We start from the raw sequence: 20,463 nt of genomic DNA, 5'->3' as shown, positions 1-20,463 counted from the left end.
TCAGCATCCAACTTCAGGCTTCACCCTGAAATCAGCCACAAGCACTGAATCCCCATCCTTACCCTCATGACCCTCCTTCCGACCTATGCCATTAAAGACAGCTGTTATCATTAAAAACGTCTTACCAACTGAAAAAAGCCTAAATCTAATCAATATTCCTGAAAAACATGTCACCCGTCCTTACCTTTTAAAAACTCTATAAGGGACTAAAGCAATTCTATAACTATAGATATGTACCATCCAGGTATAGCCAGCTGTTCTCTTCGAGGGCTGATGTGGACCTGAGTGTTAGTCCGATCGTTATTGGAGATGTACCAAAAGAAATCCTTCCTTAAAAACTGGTTTGGTCCCCGCTTGGATTCTCAAGCTATCTTTGTCGGGTTGGGGCCAGGAGAAAGAGGAAGGTATATAGGTTATGCAGAGTGTTGTTAAAGGGAATAAGCGATAGGCTAGTGGTAGAATTGCGACGGGCAGCAGGGCGCCTGCGCGCCCGCGGCGAAGCTCTCAGTCCGCCGCCAGCGACCGCCTCTAGCGCGCCTCGCGCGCCCAACACCTAGCCACCCGCCGTACTATTTTAAAACAACTCCACCGCGCATGCGAACTATCGATCCGCCTTACTCCAAATGGTCCCGTATCTAGGTTAACCGGCTAAAATTAAAGGTGCGTTCCAAATTCAAGGTTGTAACCGCCGGCGCAGCGCCGAAATAGCGATATCGTGCTTGAAAAATGGAAAAATATGTGCTTAATGCACTGTGCCAATAAGGGCGAGAGTCTCGTGGCCGGCACGCGGCAATGGCTGCCAATTATGTAAGAATCGTCGTTTGTTTCGGTGTACAAAAGTGCTCCTAGAGTGACTGTGATCGATAAGCAATATTTACTATTCGGTTCTGGATCCACTTGGTCAGTAAGTACTTAAGGATAAATACAATCCGAGCCCCTGTCCCGCTAGCATACCTTATTCTAGATTTCCCCGTCAAAAGCCACGAAACCTATCGATTTGCCCGACTAAAATGATATCACTTTCAGTACTCAAGCCAGACGTGAAAGTGTGTCAAATGTATTTATGTTCGGTGCAAGTTTAATTTTGAGTAGTAATGTGACAATGTACGAAAAGGCGGCACTCGCCTATTTTCGTTAGTAACCTAGAAGATAGCTCGCCGTCGACTCTCTCTTACGACAGATGGCGCTACAGGCAACTATTGACTTTTCAGCAAAGTCTTTTAAGCATTATCTGTGCTGTAACATTTGAATCTCATAAAAAACTACCCAATTTACACCACAAACCAATCTAGACCTTATTTCTACCAGATAAGGTATAAAGTCGTCTGAAAACTTAACCTCTCTTAATCCTCTTTTCCTTGTAGCTTCCATTTCTGAAAAGCACACTTTACATGCCTACTTTCCAAAGCTCATATCTGGTCCTATCGAAAGCAAAATCAATCCTATTATGTGCGCTACAAAGTTAATTTTCCGTGTAAGAGGTTACGGCTCAAAATTCAGTCGATATAGTCAACTTCGCGACTATAATCCCAATAATATGTACACACTTAACACCGACACTAACCGACTTTCCAATAATTTGTGTATACGTTTACATGTATCCGTATCAATTGAGAGTCCCTCTCAAAAGGAACTCTGGACCACTATGGAACTGTGCAAAAGTAACATTATAATAAAAACGTTACAAATCTCTTACTGTTTCTAAGTGTGACATGGTTCTAATAGTGGTCTAGGGTTCCACTTGGTTGGGAGTAGGATTTGAGTTCCTTTATATGTAATGCCACGTTGTTATAATAAAATCAAAAGCACTAGAATATTATTAATACTAATATGCGAATGTGTGTCTGTCTGTCCGTCATCACGCTTTAACCGCTAAACCGATTTAATAATTTGGTATAAGTAGAGTCCCGAGGAAGGACGTAGGATATTTTTTATCTCAGAAACCATACCTTAAGGGGTGGAAGTTTTTATAAGGAATCAATAACCGCTAAACCGGTTTAGATAAAAATTTCTATGGATATAGAGTAGTGGGGAAGGATATAGAACAATTATTATTCCTAAAATCATCCCGTAAGGGTGTAGAAAGGGGGTGAAAGTTTGTAAAGAGAATCAATAATTTATTTTAAAATAGGATTATAAAACTTTCCGTAACAAATAAAGAATGTTTATGCATTTTTGACGAATTAGCCATGCCTTTAGGGGGTAAAAAGGGGGTTTGTATTGGGATTAAATAAAAAGCAGATTGTATACAAAATAAGCTAACCATATCTCTAATTCCACGCAGACGACGTCGCTCTACGTTATTAAGTGCCGCTTGCACCATTCCACTAACCTGGGGTTAACTGGTTAAACCGTTAACCCTGAGTCAAATTGTATTGGTAACCATGGTAACCCGGGATTAGCCGGTTAAACCGTTAACCCAGTGTCAATTTGTACTGGTAACAATGGTAACCCGAGGTTAACCTGTTAAACCATTAACCCAGTGTCAATTTGTACTGGTAACAATTTAAACCCGAGGTTAACCTACTAAACCGCTAAGCCAGTGTCAAATTGTACTGGTAACCATGGGAACCCCCAGGTTAAACCGGTTAACCCTGGGTTAGTGATGGGGGCAAGTGGCCCTAAGAGCAGCTTTTTTTGTAGGTAAATCAATTTTATTGAAATAAAAACGGAGCACAATCGTCATAATGAGAGGACAGTTGCTCAGAATTGGAGATAATGTACTCATTTACTGAATTAATTAAGTAACTTTGGGAAATCGAACGTACAACTTAATTTACATTCGCATTTAGAATAGATAAGTTAATTTTCGTTTGCGTTCCCGTTTTTATATTTGTTCCCAAAATGTTCTTTCATTTCTGTCTTAACGTTATAAGAGACTTATATTTTTTACACTACACATTTATTTATTTATTATAAAATCGCTTTATACAGAGGTATAACTATTAACACATTCGGTGCGGCAGCGGTAAACCCAAACTTACTGCCAGTGCTTTACGAGTCATATACTTCCCGTATAGAGAAAGCCAGATTTGCGGCACGACCTTATACATTTTCCCGTACCATGTCCTGACTTTATTGGGTCTTGGGTATGAGTCATGGGTGTTTTCTATGTATTAAAAATATTTGTACTCGTATATTACATATATCGTTGTCTGAGTATCGACAACACAAGCCTTCTTGGCTTACCGTGGGATATAAGTTAATTTGTGTAAGAATGTCCCTATAATATTCAATATTTATTTTTATTTATTTAGGTGCTCAATGTGCTCAAGATAAAACCATAACCATACAAACCGAATTAATCTACGCGTCTGACGTCGGTCAAAGGTATCCGACCCTACTAAATCCCCCCCTTTTGGGCGATTATCCCTTAAACCATTCCATATAACACGGATACCGAGCGCTTGAATAGGTAAGGGAATTTGTATAAGAGATCATCCAGGGTTGTGGGCTAAAATGACTTCCGTGTTTATGTGCCAATTACATCCACACTTCCCGATATCGGGCCCGAAATCAGACCCGATCGGGCCTGATAATCGATCTATGTTTCACGGAATATCAACACATCCTTAACAATATTTGAAATGTAATAAATACGTTAACTCTAATTGCCAAAAATGTTCAATGTTTGATATTATTGCATATGAACCATTTTTTCCCTTTCAAATATTGTTAACGATGTGCTGATATTTGGTGAAACGGAAAAATACTCTTGCAGGGGCCCGACGTCGGACCTGATATCAGGCCTGATAAAGTGTGGATGTAATTGGCACTTTAGAAATGGGAAGGAAAGCGTCTCCAATTTTCCATGTATTTTTAATTTTGTCTGAAAAGCAAATTAACGAATTAGGAAATCTTATCACAGTTATAGTTCGTGGCAGCCATAATGACAAACAGATTAGTCAAATCTAACCTCTAATAACATAACGAGTCAAGTCATGCGTCTTCGTGAATGACACGATCTATAAAGATGACTCACTGTAGAACGGTCCGGGTCCGAGCCGAGGCGTCCGACACTTCAGCTTTCCATAGAAACCATCACGTGATCACCGATCACCCGTCATAGAAAACGAATTGTCGGAAGCCTCGACCCGGACCAGGGCCGTTCTAGTGTAAGTCATCCTTAAGGATCCAAATTAGTTTTGCCAGACGAGACCGCGTGGTACCGATTAAAATTAGCTGGGTAAGGTTTGGTTAGGTATTCATCCACTTTTTATGGGTATTTAATACGAATGTTGCATTATTAATTATCACTGATAATGTATAGACCGCAATGTCCGCAATACATTTTTGTCCGTAACATTTTCTGTCTCTAAGCGGCGTTCACATTTTTTTTTAGTTTCATGAAATACTTTGAAAACGCGTTTATTAAGTAGTGTGAAACCGATGGGGAGAAAACACTAGAGAGTCCGGGCATTCTCGGCTCCGTTCGGCACAGCATTGCTCCGAGCAATTATTAGGGCTGGCACAACTTAACGTCCCTTTGTGTGCACAACCACAGATAATGAATTTTGACAACCCTATACATAGCCGAAAGGGATAATGAATTGCTTATGGAAGGTAGAGGCAAGGAACAGAATCTCCTTAGGCAGAACTGTTGCAAAAGTGTGAAAGTGTCCAGCTGTCAGCTATAAATAATAGTTCCAAATCTCTCCAGAGTAGCGCTAGAGTAGCTAAGAACCTAGGCGTTATTGACGGTTAGTGCGCTATGATTAGATTTTTTTCTCAAGTACCTATTCTAGGTATTGTAGCGCCACCTATTTATGGTTTTGTGTCGGACACTTTTTGGTATATGGATATTCTGTTCCTGAATCGCTGTCAAAGATCGGTTTTGTGTCATTTCTGATTTCCGAACTGTCATTTCTTATTTATTTTGTGTACGGAAGGTGGAGGTATCTCCATGTACCAAAAAGTGTCATCAAAAAATCATAAATAGGTGGCGCTACAATACCCATAATACTTGAACAAAAAAATCAAATCATAGACAGCGCACTTCACTCCGTCAATAGCGCCTAGGTTCTTAGCTACTGTAACGCTACTCTGGACACTTTTGCAACAGTTCTATCATAAGAGATGTCACTCCTCTTAATTCCACACTCCATAATTTTGTGGTTAGACCAAGACAAGTCTGCAACTATTTTGATAGTATAACTAATACGTCATAATCTCATAGAAGATTGACGTTCAAAATAACACTTGCACTGCGTGTGCTACCAAAATCGCGCAGACTTGTATTGGTCTGACTCTACTTCTTTAGTTTCAGTTTAGATTTAGCTTAAGTGATTACTAGTTAACACAAATAACACAACTCCGTTTAGATTTAACCTCTTAGGTACTTTCTGTTTCACCTTCTTGTCAATAATATAGTAGCGTGAAAGTTTTTGGCAAAAATTTCGCTGACTGTACTTTTCCTTCCACAGGCAACTAATACTCATCGAGCAAATTCTAAAAACGCCAAACACAATTAGGTTGCGTTGTTTTATCACAGAGTTCCTATGTCCACCTCTTGTCTCCATCATCAGATCAGCTCGATGGTACCATAATATTGCATTGTCACCCGACTTACATATGTATGCAAATTTTCAGCTCAATCAGACACCGGGAAGTGGATCAAATTTAACTTGCAAGATTTGATTACAAACAGACAACGGTCAAGTGAAAGTAAATAAAATCTTGTAAAAAAGACATCTCATCTATCAATCCTTATAATTTAACTTCTTCCTCCTCGTTTCCTCATGACTGAGGGTCGCGACCACATGATATCGTTATTTTGTTCACCAAGGCTCTCCATTCTGCACGATGTTCCGCCTTCCTAATAATAGGCGCCTGTGTAGATCCCTGTGGCAGGCCTTGTTTACAATGTCCACCCAGCGGGTTGGTGACAGACCGACGGACATGACGAATCTATAAGGGTTCCGTTTTTTGCCATTTGACTACGGAACCCTAAAAATGGGACCATGCTGCCACCGCAGATCTGAACTATCAGCTACCTAATACTGTTATTCCTGCAATTGCCTGTAACTTGTTTTGTGACCAAAATAAATAAAATAAAATACGTTAAATAAGTTAATTTGGGACAAGTGCACTCATAGAAGTAAATGCGCCCACCTAGATTGAACTGTTAACAACGAGTTAAAGGCCCTTTCACTGCATGTGGCAACACTTTTCCCGATGCACTTGCCTCAGTTGATCTTAAAAGGCTGTGAATACCTAAAACGCGCACACTGTCTATTTGTATCGGAATAAATGAGATAACACTCTCATATGTTACTGGTCCAGTGGCTGTAGCAAGGTCGCATTTTTGTCACTTTGTCACTATGTCTGTCACTTTCGTTCTTACATACTTATTAGAACGTGACAGGCATAGTGACAAGTGATAAAAATGCGACCGTGCTACAGCCACAGTAGGGCTAAGATGGTCGGTTTTTTATCATTTGTCATCATGCCTATCACGTTCTAACAAGTATGTAAGTGCGAAAGTGACGCACGACTCACGTCAAGTGATAAAAATGCGACCATGATACCCGCCGCTGGGCAAATAGATTAAGAAAAGTATTGAAATAAAAAAATGAGGATTTTTGTGTAATTACTCCTTAGCGGTTTAGATTTTGAAATTGTGATTTTAATTGCAGAACCTTAAGTCAAAAAAATAAAGACAGAACAGTGAAATGTTTAAGACCAATCTTTGCAATTATTTTCTATCGAGCCGATTTCGTTCAATCATGTATGGAGTACGGCCACGGTCTTTGAAATGATAGATAGATAGATAGATAATCCGTTTATTTGTTTGCCACAATACACACAGGAAATACAATTAATAAAATGACAAAAAAAAACAGATAATACAAAATTATACGAGAGAAATACACATTTATACAAAATAGAAGTAGAAAGAGAAAATACATTTAAATAATACTGTTCCATACATATAGGAAATGTTGTGTGCGTCGCAGCAAAACAAAAGGGTTCTGGCTCAGTATTACGCTTCACCTATCCTATGGGAGGGGCACTGATATTCTGCCAGGACCAGATCACGAAATATAATCAATATTAACGTATCATTTATTTGCTTTACTAAAGCAAATAGTTTTTCTTAAAAAAACTGCTTAAGTAACATCAATTTCAAGGAAGTTGGGTGTTGACAGCCCCTTAATCGGGGGCTAAAAAAAATGTTTTTTTATTGAATTTTTACACGTTTTAGTCAAGACCAAATTAACACGGGAACTTGATTATGTTTGAAGGGCACCTTAACCTAACCTAACCAAAATATTAAAAGGTTAAAGTTTGTTCGATAAAAAAATACGATAACATGTCTAAATTTCATTTCTTTTTAGATTTATACCTTGCATACCATACCATAACAGTGTAATTTTAGAGTCGGACCAAAACAAGTGTACAACGATTTTGATAGCATATTTTTATTCAAAAACGCTTTTTTATAAATCAGTAAATTTTATTCATAAAGTTCCACAATTTCAAATATAATAACAAGTACTAAATAAAACATATAATAAACTACTACTAAAATTAACTATGAACTAAATATATATATATATATATATATATATATATATATATATACATAAACTCACCTATCTTAGGTCCCCTAGACCTGACCCCTGCGGAAGGGTGCCCATAAGGCTGGCTATTCTTTGGCCTAGGAATGAGCCAGCCCTAGGGTCACCTGTAGTCTCAATCAGCCTTTTTTTAAGGCTCTGAAAAAGTTTATGGGCGTCATAACTCCACGGCCCCAGGCTCTCTACCGCGAACGCCGCAAATATGTGGTTGTTTGTAAGACCAGCATATTTGCCAGCTCTCACTAAATACTATTACTTATGAAAGTAAAAGAATGTAAATTATCGTATATGATATATAATTGTTACCTACATATTTGCCGTGACTTATTTTTTAAAAGTGTTATTCAATGAAAAGGCACGTCAAAATCGCTTACCATTTTTTGTAATGCAAAAAAAAACGGACTATAACACTAGCATAATAGGTACTCGTAAATAGCTAGTGATATAACTGAGAGATCTGACTACCAAAATATTAAACAGACGTATATTTTCAGACTGAGATAAGAGGTAAAATCCCGCGCAACGACCATATCTTCCGTCGCAAGTATCTTTTGTCTCCTCTCAATTCCTTAGCTTTACGCCTCTTAATATAGTTATTTAATAAAAATCCCTAACATCAGCCATTAAAACAGTAATATCGGTAGAACAAAACGGTTGTGTAAGAAATCCAGGGGCCGGCAACCTACATAGGATACGACCCCTGACATTTACCGAGGGCAGGGTTCACCAACCGTGCGGAACTTTTGCTTGCTATAATTTTACTATGCAAATACGTATAATTGTTAGCACGCTAGTTTTCACTTTTAATGTGTATTTTTAGTGACTCATCGTTTACGATGTATCGTTTATGGGGAGTTAACAATAGTATGTACGTGTTACGCTATTTCAGTGTAGGTAATAAATATACCGATTTCTTACGCAACATCTTTCGGTACTTTTTAGGGTTCCGTAGTCAACTAGGAACCCTTATAGTTTCGCCATGTCCGTCTGTCTGTCTGTCTGTCCGAGGCTTTGCTCCGTGGTCGTTAGTGCTAGAAAGCTGAAATTTGGCATGGATATATAAATCAAAATAAAGCCGACAAAGTCGTACAATAAAATCTAAAAATTTAATTTTGTGGGATACCGTTGGAAAGGTCTTTCAAAACTAATAGGGGTCTTCAATCAACATTTCTTGATAAAGTGAATACATTCGGAGATAATTGCTCCGAAAGAAAAAAAAATTGAACCATAGGTCCAAAAAATATGAAAAAAATCTTGGAAGATGAGCTTAAGAAAGACATTAAATGAAAACTATAGCGGATATGATCAGTTTAACTGTTTTTGAGTTATCGCGAAAAGTTTCCCCTTCATAGTAAAAAGACGTACACCCACAGTTCATCCCTTGGTTAACAATCTACCATACTTTAAGCTCCAGTTTAGCTTATTGTGACGGAAGAGTAACTACGGAACCCTACTCTGAGCATGGCCCGACATGCTCTTGGCCGGTTATTTATTATTTAATTGGATATTTTAGTGACTAACATTTGACGAATTTAAGGACTTTATACCGTTATAGGAAAACTCCAGTACATACCTACATGCTAAAGTACCTATAGCGTATTCTTAAACTACGTTTAATATAAGAATACTGTATATATCTATATTTACGTACAAAAGTAAATCATCAAAGCAATCTTGGACTATTATTACTATTAAAAAAATTGACCAAGTGCATGTCGGGTCACGCTTATTCTAATTAAGAAATAATTAATTAACTATACTATAAGTAATTAGAATTCACTTATCATTTTAGAAAAATAACCTAATGCGCATATAATAAATTTAAAGTGGAAAAAATCACTGTCTCGGGTGAGACTTGAACTTGCGACCACTGGATCGCTAACCCAGTACTCTACCACCTGAGCTACCAAGACCTCTTCACAGCCAGCAAATTTTTCCATTGACAGACTGAACCCTGGGCTAGCAATCCAGTGGCCGCGAGTTCAAGTCTCACCCAAGCGAGTATTGTTTTTCCACTTTATATTTATTCTAAGCTTACTTAATACCATAGTTCAAGACATTTCTGCTTGATTTAAACTAATTTAGCCTAACGCGATCCGAAAGTACAATGTTCTCAGTTTAGGCGCGGCCGAAAGATTCGGCAGTCTGCCGAAACCTGCCGAAACCGAAACTTCAGTCAGTCACTAGTAAAAACTAAAACTAGATCCATTTACTATCTTAGCTTAGCAACAATGACGCCATAGTCTAGGAGTAGGTCCATAAAACAGATTAGAACTCGCAGTAAAGTTGATTTAAAATCGCGCCCAGACAGCGTTCAATTGTACCTAAGTTAAAGATGAAAGAAATATCGACCGAGCAAACTACCTACTCGTACCTCTCTAGTTTTTTTTTAGTTTTAATTTAGCTATGATTATGTGTTTTTAGTATGTTTTTCTGCTCGTCGACTGAAATGGTTGAATTAAAGTGTACCAAACTATGATTGCGTACTTTTCATGTATGGACTCAACTATAAGATTCCTTTCGATACGCTGTAGTTAACTATAAAAAAATGACCAATCACGTGCCTCCTTGCTCCCATAATCCTAATCCATATCATAATAATCCCATAATCCTAATCCCATAATCATAATTTGAATCCTAGGCCACTATAGAACCCTGTCGCTTTAACTACTAGATACTTGACACGCATCACTCAATAAGCACTGTCGTAGAAGTCATTATGGCATGGTTCTATAGTGGCCTAGGAATCAAATTGGTTGACTGTACATACATGTAAGCAATTAAAATTAAATTAAATAATAATAAAAAAACCATGCGAAGACCTGTCTGGCATAATCGATAGTGAAGCCGAAGGTCGTAGCTTCAAATCCTGGTAAGGACATTTATTTGTGTGGTGAGCATGGATATTTAGTCCTGAGTCCTGAGTCATAGGTTTTGCATGTATTGTAAATTGAAATACAAAACACCCATCGTCACCCACAACCTAATGAATACACTTACCTACAATTGTAACTAAGTGTTTATAAATATTTATTGTTTTTCATCACACTTGCTCGAAAAAGACCTTATTTCAAGGTGTACTGATGAACAAAGGCCTATATTGTTCCCGCGGTAGTTATGGATTGTGAAAAAAAGCTATAACTCCCTAGGGAGTTATAACATTTTTTTTTTTTTATTATGTCACGAATTCATAGAAACCATGTCGTGTAATGAGTTTTACTTTAAAAAATACTGCCGTTAATAATTTAATATGTTTGATTATGTTTAAAAATATTTAATTTGATTAATTTAATAGCAGTTTCAAATAATTTTACATAATTTTCAATCGAGGCTGAATGCCGAATAGGTCTGTGCCTTCGATGCCTAACCTGTCAAAGAATGACAATATGGCGGATGAATGTTTGAAATGTCACCGTATTTAAGAATTATTTATTTTTAAGAATTTCTTTTTTTTTCGCAAGTGTGATGAAAAATATTGTGTGTAACTCCGGGGGTACGAATATTGCAACCTCGGCAATATTCGTACCCAACCTTGCAATTACCACTATATCATCCCCTCCATTGGTTACTATCGGTATCTGAAATGATAGGAATTTGCAGCAAAAACTACCGATTACGTCGTGGCGTTTTTTTTTCTTATAATTGGAAACATCTATGAGACCGAATTTGTTTGGGAATCATATAAAACTCAAAAATGCGTGTGTTCCCAAAGATAAGACCTATGTAGATAGATCGATTTTTCGTCCCCGAAACCCGCATATAGCAAATTTCATCGAAATCGTTAGAACCGTTTCCGAGATCCCCGAAATATACATTATATATAGATATATAATTTCTGTTTTCATCACAAAAATAAATGCCCTTACCGGGATGTGAATCCAGGACCATCGGCTTTATAGGCAGGGTCACTACCCACTAGGCCAGACCGGTCGTCAAAATCGCAAAAAGGTTGCAAATCATCAGTGACATCGTCATTTTTTACAGACGTTATCAAATCGCCATGTTATTAAAAAGGTCAAATAGGACTAAGTAGTAACTAGTAACTAGAGTTGCAATAACGTCACAGTCTGTTAGCAGGTCCATAAAAACTCGACATCGTTGTATACTAGATTTGAAATCCTTCAAACTATGTACAGTCGAGGAAATTAATTCTTCACACTTCGACTCTATTTCAATAACAATAAGGTTCAAAAGTTACATATCTTTGTCCTCGTAACTTTGTAACATAAAACATAGCTTCACTACATATCAGTTCGTACGTTCTTTTTAATTTCAGCGGTCCTAAACTTCGTTTAAAATTCGAATCACTCCATCGATCAATCTTCCGCACCGTATAAAAGTTCAAATAAAATCCGCTACTCGACAACAGATGGCGTCACTTCAACATGGCCGACTTTTATTTATTTACATACCGTTTTTACGTGCTTTCCTCACATTGTAATGTGTAATAAAGATTATATTTATTTTTCGGAAATCGGTCAAGAGGTAAATACGAAGACAAAGCTTGATGGCTCGTAAATTGACGGCTATTTGCGGATTAAAGTTTTTAGTAGCTATTAAATAAGGTTTTAAAAGTAATGGCGGTAGCATCCGGTTATTTGAGGACTTACGTACATTGTTTATTATTACGGAGCTAATTTGATGCTGCCATATTAAAAAGTTAATGAAAATGGCCTCTATTATTTTTGTTATGCTGGAATATTTACTGAGGAAATTGTTTCTAGCAAAAACTAAGTAATTAAAATCATAGAATAACCTAATACAGACGTTTCTCGCGCTTTATTTTGGCATTTGGCTACTGAAGTCGGTATTATAGTTCTGTCGTTTTTGCTCTGATATTAAAATAATGTTATGATATAATTTTCGGACTTTATCTATACTTCTTAAAATGTATATGATGAACCTCTTAGAAAAATGTATCCAAATAACTTTAAAATAACTTTTTTAATGTCTACAGGAAAGACACCGATTTCCCCGAACGTTTTTTTCCGCTGATATGGCCAGCATACAAATTTCTACTGATTAACAAACAAAATCGACATTCACAATTTTAAAACTGAAACAGGACATACAGGCATAGTGCATGATAATTGAGTGTCAGTCTGTATCAGTGTACGTTCGAATTGGCCTGTTAATCGCGAAAGTCGTGAAAAGCTACATTTAACAGTTGTCACAAATCCATACCTATTTCTTATGCTCTCTGTCAACTTCGTTTGTCATAAGTATCGACAGCGAACGTGTTACAAAAATCGAGAAATTGACAGATCGAGATAGAACTTTGTGACACGCGACTGTTTCTCGCTGCGCAAGTTATCCCGCATGTAATCATGTGCTAGCCGTGCAGTGCCTTCAATCAGAAGAAAATTGTATCTATATATTGTCAGCTTGATGTCGCTACGTTGCGAGTAAATACTCGCAGCGTAGCGACACCAAGTTAGCGTGCCACAAGTCAATAATTCATACTTAAAGATCCCTTACGTATTATGAAATCGACATTTGCATATTCCTACATCATATCAAATTAAGTCCAGTATCTTTGACAACGCTATCTTTTAAATGTCAGGCTGTAACCTTTGGCATTTTCCGATAGATGGCATTGGCAGACGTGTTAAACCATTCAACGAAGACCCGCAACGCGCAGCCGATGTTCTCATTCGTTTTTAGTTTCGATTGAACTGGCGACAGGGGGAGGTATAGTTATAGTGGTCGTGTACGATACAATAAGAACAATGGTTTATCACGAGTCTAGTAAGTTTCCGTGTTCGAGCGTTTAGATGGGTGTCCGAACTTGTAGATACGTGAATACTCAGGCTATTAGAAAAAAAAATAACACGACGATTACTATACGAGAATTAGATAAAATAACCTGCAGCAGTTTGATAAAATATTTTTAAACAGGTATGAAAATGAACGTAACGTTTTTATAAAAATAAAATGCTACATTTGCAAATATATACTTGTATTTAATGATTAACAAGCCTGCAAACGTCAGTTTATCTTATTTTGAATATTAAACATCAGGCCCATTTAGGCGGTGTAAAAACTTGAGTAAGTATGATAGTTTAGTTATACTGCTAAACCAAAAAAAACCTACATATAAAATGTATGAAAGTTTACTTTTTTGACGTAACTTTTTGACTGTCGCATCGGGCCCCTAACATGTGATAAAAAACCACTACTTTTTAAGTATCTTTATATCGTGGCAGATCATAGACTTGATCATGTCATGATGTGAAAATCATTTCATGAAATGATGATGATGATGAAAGTGAAACCTAACCTAACTATATAAGATAAGAAGAATTTATTAGGACAAAAAGAACATAAATCATCATACACAAATTAATATATAAAGGAACAGAAAATTGTACCAAAATGTCTTCACTCAGTTTGATGCCACGGAGTGAGTCCTAGCTAGGACACACTACGTGACGCTGATTTTCAGTGAAGCTTGCTAAAACTAAAATTAAAACTAAAACTAGAATTAGGTGGCACTAATATCCAAGAAAACATAAAAAACATAATCACAGCATTAGTCTAATATGAAGTAACAAAAACGTAAGGTTCGATCAATGAAAAAAGTGACAAAAAAGGGATATAAAGCATGAGATAATTAATTTTATATACATGCATATGTATATGCTTGTGGCGTGTATGTGTGTGTGTGTTTGTGTGTTGTGTATCATGAAATCATCAATTCTAAAATAGAATTTTAATGATCTAACCACGATACTTAATTGTTTGCCTGAAGCCATGACAGAAGACATGAAACTAATAATTTTAAATCTATGTAAAAAAAACATTACCATCCATTGTTGTACCTAATTATAATTAATTACCTACAATAAGTTAGTTGCATAACTAGAGATGACCCACAGTCAAACTCGTTGTTGAGTTTTGTGGGGCTACAACTATATTTAAGAATAGCACTGAATCGTTAATTAAATAAATAAATAAAATGTTACATAATCCAGTGTTTAAAAAAAAATCAATAAAACAAACAGTTTCCCTTCTAAAACCCCAGCTCACAGCAAACTGTTCGGACGCAAATATTTGTATATTTTGTGTACTTGTTTATTTATACACAATATTGAATCACTGGTCGTTCCTGACTTGTAATTAAAGTCCGGAAGTCGGTGTTTGATCTTAATTGCATAACATCGCGTTTAATTAGCCATTACTAACTAAAATTACATTTGATATATTTGTTGTATCTCTTATTATATATATATTTAAAAAAACATGTCCCTGCTAGGACCCCCGAGGGCCTTAAAGTATATCCTTTTGCCGCCTTTAAAAAGGTTTTTTTTTTGTAATTTGAAACTATAATTCGAACTCATGTGAGTTCTTTCGTGGGATCTAAACGATTGCAACACTATCTGAATGTAAATGTTCTCAAAATTGACATATACCTACTTACATAGCTCGATTCATATGCAAAAATCATTCATTTACTCAATCTTTAATTTTTGAATTTATTCATTATAATTATCGCCTTCGGATGATTCGCGCTATATGCTGGAAAAGTTACGCTACGGCCATAGAGAATAGTTATTTATGCAACAAGAGAGGAAAGTTAGTTTTTCTTGCGAGTGTTGATTTTGATCTCAAAAACACGTGATATAAAATAACTTTGCTCTCGTGTGACACATACAACTTTTCACCTCAGTAGTGAGAACATATTAAAGGTTAAAAAAAATCAACATCATATAAAGTTTTTATTCCTGTATTCACGGCCTTCACTAAATTGAAAAGCTACTTTGTCTCACTCCCTGGAGTGAGGAAAGTCGCACTTTCGACACTCCCTGGAGTGACGAAAGTAGGCTTGTTCGAGCTGCTGAGGTGAAAATAACTAAGCATAGAGTGCTCACTCTATACTTCAGTTTTCTTACCAAGACGCTTATTATTTTCGTAATCGACTTCTAGCCTCAAGTAGCAGATTTATCAGTACAGTACTTGACACTAGATGTAGGGATTGCAATCCGGTCCGGCGGATCCGGTAATCCGGCCGGATCCGGCACTTTTCAGGAGCTACCGGATCCGGTAAAAATCACCGGATACCGGTAAAATCACCGGTAAAATAAATAAAAAAACGCCTAAATACAGCACGCGCTGTGCGTTTTAGATGAGGAAAAAGCGACGGATGAGCGGTATGAAGTTGAATAGAACAAAAACGAATCAACAAGTTTTAATTTAGTGAGATAAAAATATATTTATTATGACGATAACTGGGAACAGGAGAGAATTTATTTTTCTTTCATGTTGATGGCATGATATGACGATTACATAAATACTGTAATAGAAGGAAAAATTTAAGTATGGAGATGCCATGGAAGGCATTTGTAATTTATGCTAGAGGGAGGGTTAATGTTGTGATAGGACATAAAACTCAAGAAATGAACAGGTTTAAGTCGGCGGTACTCAACCGACTTGAGTTGCGCTCATCAATATGTGTGAATAAATATATGATAATATTGATAATCTTTAGTTTACTCCGATTATATATATATGATAGAATATAGATTCTTTTCTGTTCAAATTTAAGAGAGAATCTTTTGTCTTCACAATTTCATCCAATTTTATACAATTTCCTTCATCTTCTGGTATGTATTGTATAGGTGAAAATATATCAATGTTATGAATCAGATAATTTTTATAAATATGTATTTTTGATCTGTGAAAACCATTCTACTCGACGTCTAGCCAATTCTTTATTTGATCCATGTAACTTTTCTTAGAGAGTCCCTTTCCGTGATGGTTTTAATCCTACACTCTGTTATTTTTGCACGAGATCGCCGTGTCGTGTTTCGTTCCCTATAATTTGCCCTTCTATCCCTAAAAATCATTTTTTTAAATCATACAGTCTACTACTTTCTCGCACAAAAAAATGAGAGCAAGATAATATTGGAGCGCATTTAATATAATTTTGGTTAAAAGTAAAATATCTTCTTTCGTTACTAGAATGGATGTCAACGTTACAAAGAATTGAATCAAAGAACAGTTACGAAAACTTGTCCTTTCCAGGAGTTCCATTTCCCACCCCACATCCCATCATCACGCTTTGGAAACTAATCAAATTCATAATTATAATCGAAAATTTGAGCACTTGTGAATGGTTAAATATAATAAAAAACCGATTTCATATTTTGTTTTTAAAGTGATATTGAAATTGTAACACTTTTTACTACTAAGTTCTATTTTAATGTTAAGAAGTTATTTATTAACTTCAAATTATAATTAGGAATACGTATTACGCAAAATACTAGAAAAACATGTCATTTAATTAACTTTAATATCCCTATACCAATCCGGATCCGGTCCGGCCGGATCCGGCCGGAACATCGCCAAAATCCGGCCGGATCCGGCCGGATTGGAAATCAATCCGGTTTGCAATCCCTAACTAGATGTCACGAGTATCGCAACTGACCAAAAGTGTATCAACAATTTACAACTAATATTACAACCAGAAGGAGTTGAAGGTAGTTCCGGTTAATTCGGTTATAATATTAGCTGAAAATTGTTGAGCATTAGACTTTTCGTTCGTTGCGACATCTATTGTCAATGTGTCATTGTGTTTTGGTACGAAAACTGATGTATGGAGTGAGCTCTCTATGCTTACTTACTTCTCTATGGCTACGGCCTACGGCGTAGCGCTACGTAGCCAAGTCGATTTCCATTTCTAGGTAAAGCTGAAGGTACTGCCACAAAAATAAAAAATAAAACATAATTCCGTTATCTGTCCCCCTGTAACTCGAATATGCAAGGCCTATATGCACTTTGAAACATTTGACTTGATTTGACATCTTGTGCGGAAAGAAAGTCTTTTAAGAAAAAATAAATAAAAGTTCATGAAGAAGTGAAGAATAAGTAATTGTAGTTAGTACCTTTGAATGTCATATACTCTTCTTAGTAGAATATAGCACATTCTATTACTTACTACTTACTAGTTTGCCGCGATGATCCACAATGAGTCTTGGCCTCCTACGTAAGAGCACGCCGTTTTACCCGGTCCTGCGCGGATTCACGCCAGTTTTCACTGACGCCCAGCTCCCGGAGATCTACCTCCACTCTATCCACCTCGAAGAATAGATGAAGATCGTGCTGTAAAGAAGGCATATTTGGCTGTCTGTAAGGAGTCAAATCTGTAAGACTGATTTGTATTTTAATTTAAGATCGATAAAGTATTACTTTTTTGTTCTTATCAAATCGACCTGTCTTGTCTGTCAATTTAGTTTAGTTCGCGTAGCTGCCGTATGGCGCTAGTTGAAATCTTAAACGTAATGTACGGCCAAGATTTGTTTGGTCCGATATAACAATACAACTATTGTTTTATATTGATTTTGTTGTTATTCTTGTTACCTGTCGTGATTGTTTCACCGGATGGTCTCATCGGCAGGGATCGGAACCGGTTTTTTGCAAAAACATCGAAATAACCATATATTTCGGTTTATTTTATACTCTAAATGTAGGACTCAGTTGTGTTTTCAGATAACGACTTCGTATTATTAGATTGCCTAATTAGAGATGAAGTAATTAACAAAGAACGAAAAAATACCGTTTTCGTTCCCATACAAAAAATACCGGTTTCCGATCCCTGCTCATCGGAATCAGCGCTGGAAGTCGCCAGAAACATGCTGGCATGAGACCATTTCGTGGCACTTTCTCCTTTTTACGTTTCTGTTTTGTATAATTTTCTATTTTATGTTTGTGCTTACGAATACATTATTTCTATTCTATTCTATTTGGGTCGATCTATTAGAATCAAAAGCTTGAAAATACCGGTAACTAAATAAAGGTAACACACAAGTCTCCCATTTGCAAAAGTCAAAACCGACTCACCCTTCACCTCTCCCACATGTGTTTAGCGAGAACGAGTGTTTTCCACGCGTGCATGATTTATAGGCCTTCTCAAAAGAATTGTTCAACAACGATTGTAAAAATGATATAATGTATAGGAGTTTCTACGGTACTTACGCTGTTTTAGAGTGGAAGGTAGAAACGTGGCTGTGTATCGATAAATCAAGTTTAAAAGAGTTCGAATAGGGTTTAGGAGATTGTTTCGCTGTAAGTATATACATGTTTATGTTATTATACTTATTATAAATGGATATTGCTATGACTCTGCTAAATTCGATTCAGTAGTTTTACTTTGTAGCCTTTTTAGGGTTCCGGAGCCAAATGGCAAAAAACGGAACCCTTATAGATTCGTCATGTCCGTCTGTCTGTCCGATTATGTCACAGCCACTTTTTTCCGAAACTATAACATCTATACTGTTCAAACTTGGTAAGTAGATGTATTCTATGAACCGCATTAAGATTTTTACACAAAAATAGAAAAAAAACAATAAATTTTGGGGGTTCCCCATACTGAGAACTTTTACTCAAAAAACCTTTTTTCATCAAACCCATACGTATACGTGTGGGGTATCTATGGATAGGTCTTTAAAAATGATATTGAGGTTTCTAATATCATTTTTTTCTAAACTGAATAGTTTGCGCGAGAGACACTTCCAAAGTGGTCAAATGTGTGCCCCCCCCCCCCCCCCCCCCCCGCCCCGTAACTTCTAAAATAACAGAATGAAAAATCGAATAAAAATGTATGATATACATTGCCATGCAAACTTCCACCGAAAATTGGTTTGAACGAGATCTAGTAAGTAGTTTTTTTTTAATACGTCATAAAATTAAAAAAAAAATTTTTTGATTAAACCCATACGTGTGGGTATCTATGGATAGGTCTTCAAAAATGATATTAAGTATAATATCATTTTTTTCTAAGCTGAATAGTTTGCGCGAGAGACACACTTCCAAAATAAAAAAATGTGTGTCCGCCCTGTAACTTCTAAAATAACAGAATGAAAAATCTGAAAAAAATATATGATATACATTACCATGCAAACTTCCACCGAAAATTGGTTTGAACGAGATCTAGTAAGCAGTTTTTTTTTAATACGTCATAAATGGTACGGAACCCTTCATGGGCGAGTCCGACTCGCACTTGGCCGCTTTTTAAAAGTCAAATTCTGAAAAATGAAATATTTATTATGTTTTAGCTACTCATAGTTACTTGTAAAATCTTTACTTTAATTTTTTTATTTTATTTATTCATAAGCCATAAATTGTATGTGTACATGTTGATGTTAGTCAATCCAGTGAGAATCAATACTAGCTCTTCCTTGAAGAAAGTGTTTGAATATATCTTTTTTAATATGAGACTCGCAAAATAAAGGCAATTGTGAAAAACCCTATAAGCATGTGCTTCATATTCTGATGCTTAAATTTGAAAAAAAACGAATAAGCAATAACGAAATTGCCGCTTGAAATAACAGACAATGAAACCATAGAAGCAATGACACTAAAACTTTACTATTGTTTTAATAAAATTTTCAGCCAGTATGACTTTGAAAGTTGTCTCTTTACTTATTTTTAATAAAAAGAATTAGAATGATTTATTGCAGTACTGTGTACATTTGTAGATGGTAATCCTGATACAATTTATTAGTTCTAACAGTTACCCATTTCGGGTATGCAATACTCAAATAACTTAAGAACTAAACTTAAATAATATTCTTTTAGACTATAAAATGATTTATGAAGTAACGAGTTTTTTAATCTTACCCGGAAGTTACCTTCGAGTGCCAGTATATCAGCTGGAAGGTGATTAAATACCTGAATAGCTGTTAAAAAAGTGCTAACAAAAAACAATTCAATATAAACTAGTAAAATATGTGCCTGTCTTGATATTAAAAAACTAAAACTTTAATCCCGCACATGCAATCTTGTAATATTCAAGTAACACGAGTACAAGTAATGAAATCCTATTTTTGACGTTGACATTTCTCTGTTCTCACAAACACCCCCGGGGGCGTGTAAGATTTAATCA

At 36.3% G+C, this 20,463-nt stretch overlaps 1 protein-coding gene across 1 annotated transcript in view; it reads left to right on the top strand.

The window, feature by feature from the left end:
• Positions 1 to 496: 496 nt before the first annotated feature.
• LOC133530525 (plasma membrane calcium-transporting ATPase 2) overlaps positions 497 to 20,463 on the top strand; it is a 273,270-nt gene continuing 253,303 nt past the window's right edge. Inside the window, exon 1 of the mRNA XM_061868453.1 lies at positions 497 to 660. The gene's annotated coding sequence lies outside the window, so the exon portion shown is untranslated. The remainder of the gene's footprint in view (positions 661 to 20,463) is intronic.

This window comes from Cydia pomonella, chromosome 23 (assembly GCF_033807575.1).
Source record: "Cydia pomonella isolate Wapato2018A chromosome 23, ilCydPomo1, whole genome shotgun sequence".
Taxonomy (NCBI): Eukaryota; Metazoa; Arthropoda; class Insecta; order Lepidoptera; family Tortricidae; genus Cydia; species Cydia pomonella.
Note: the sequence above shows the minus strand (reverse complement) of the source record. Positions and strands in the feature narration are given on the sequence as shown.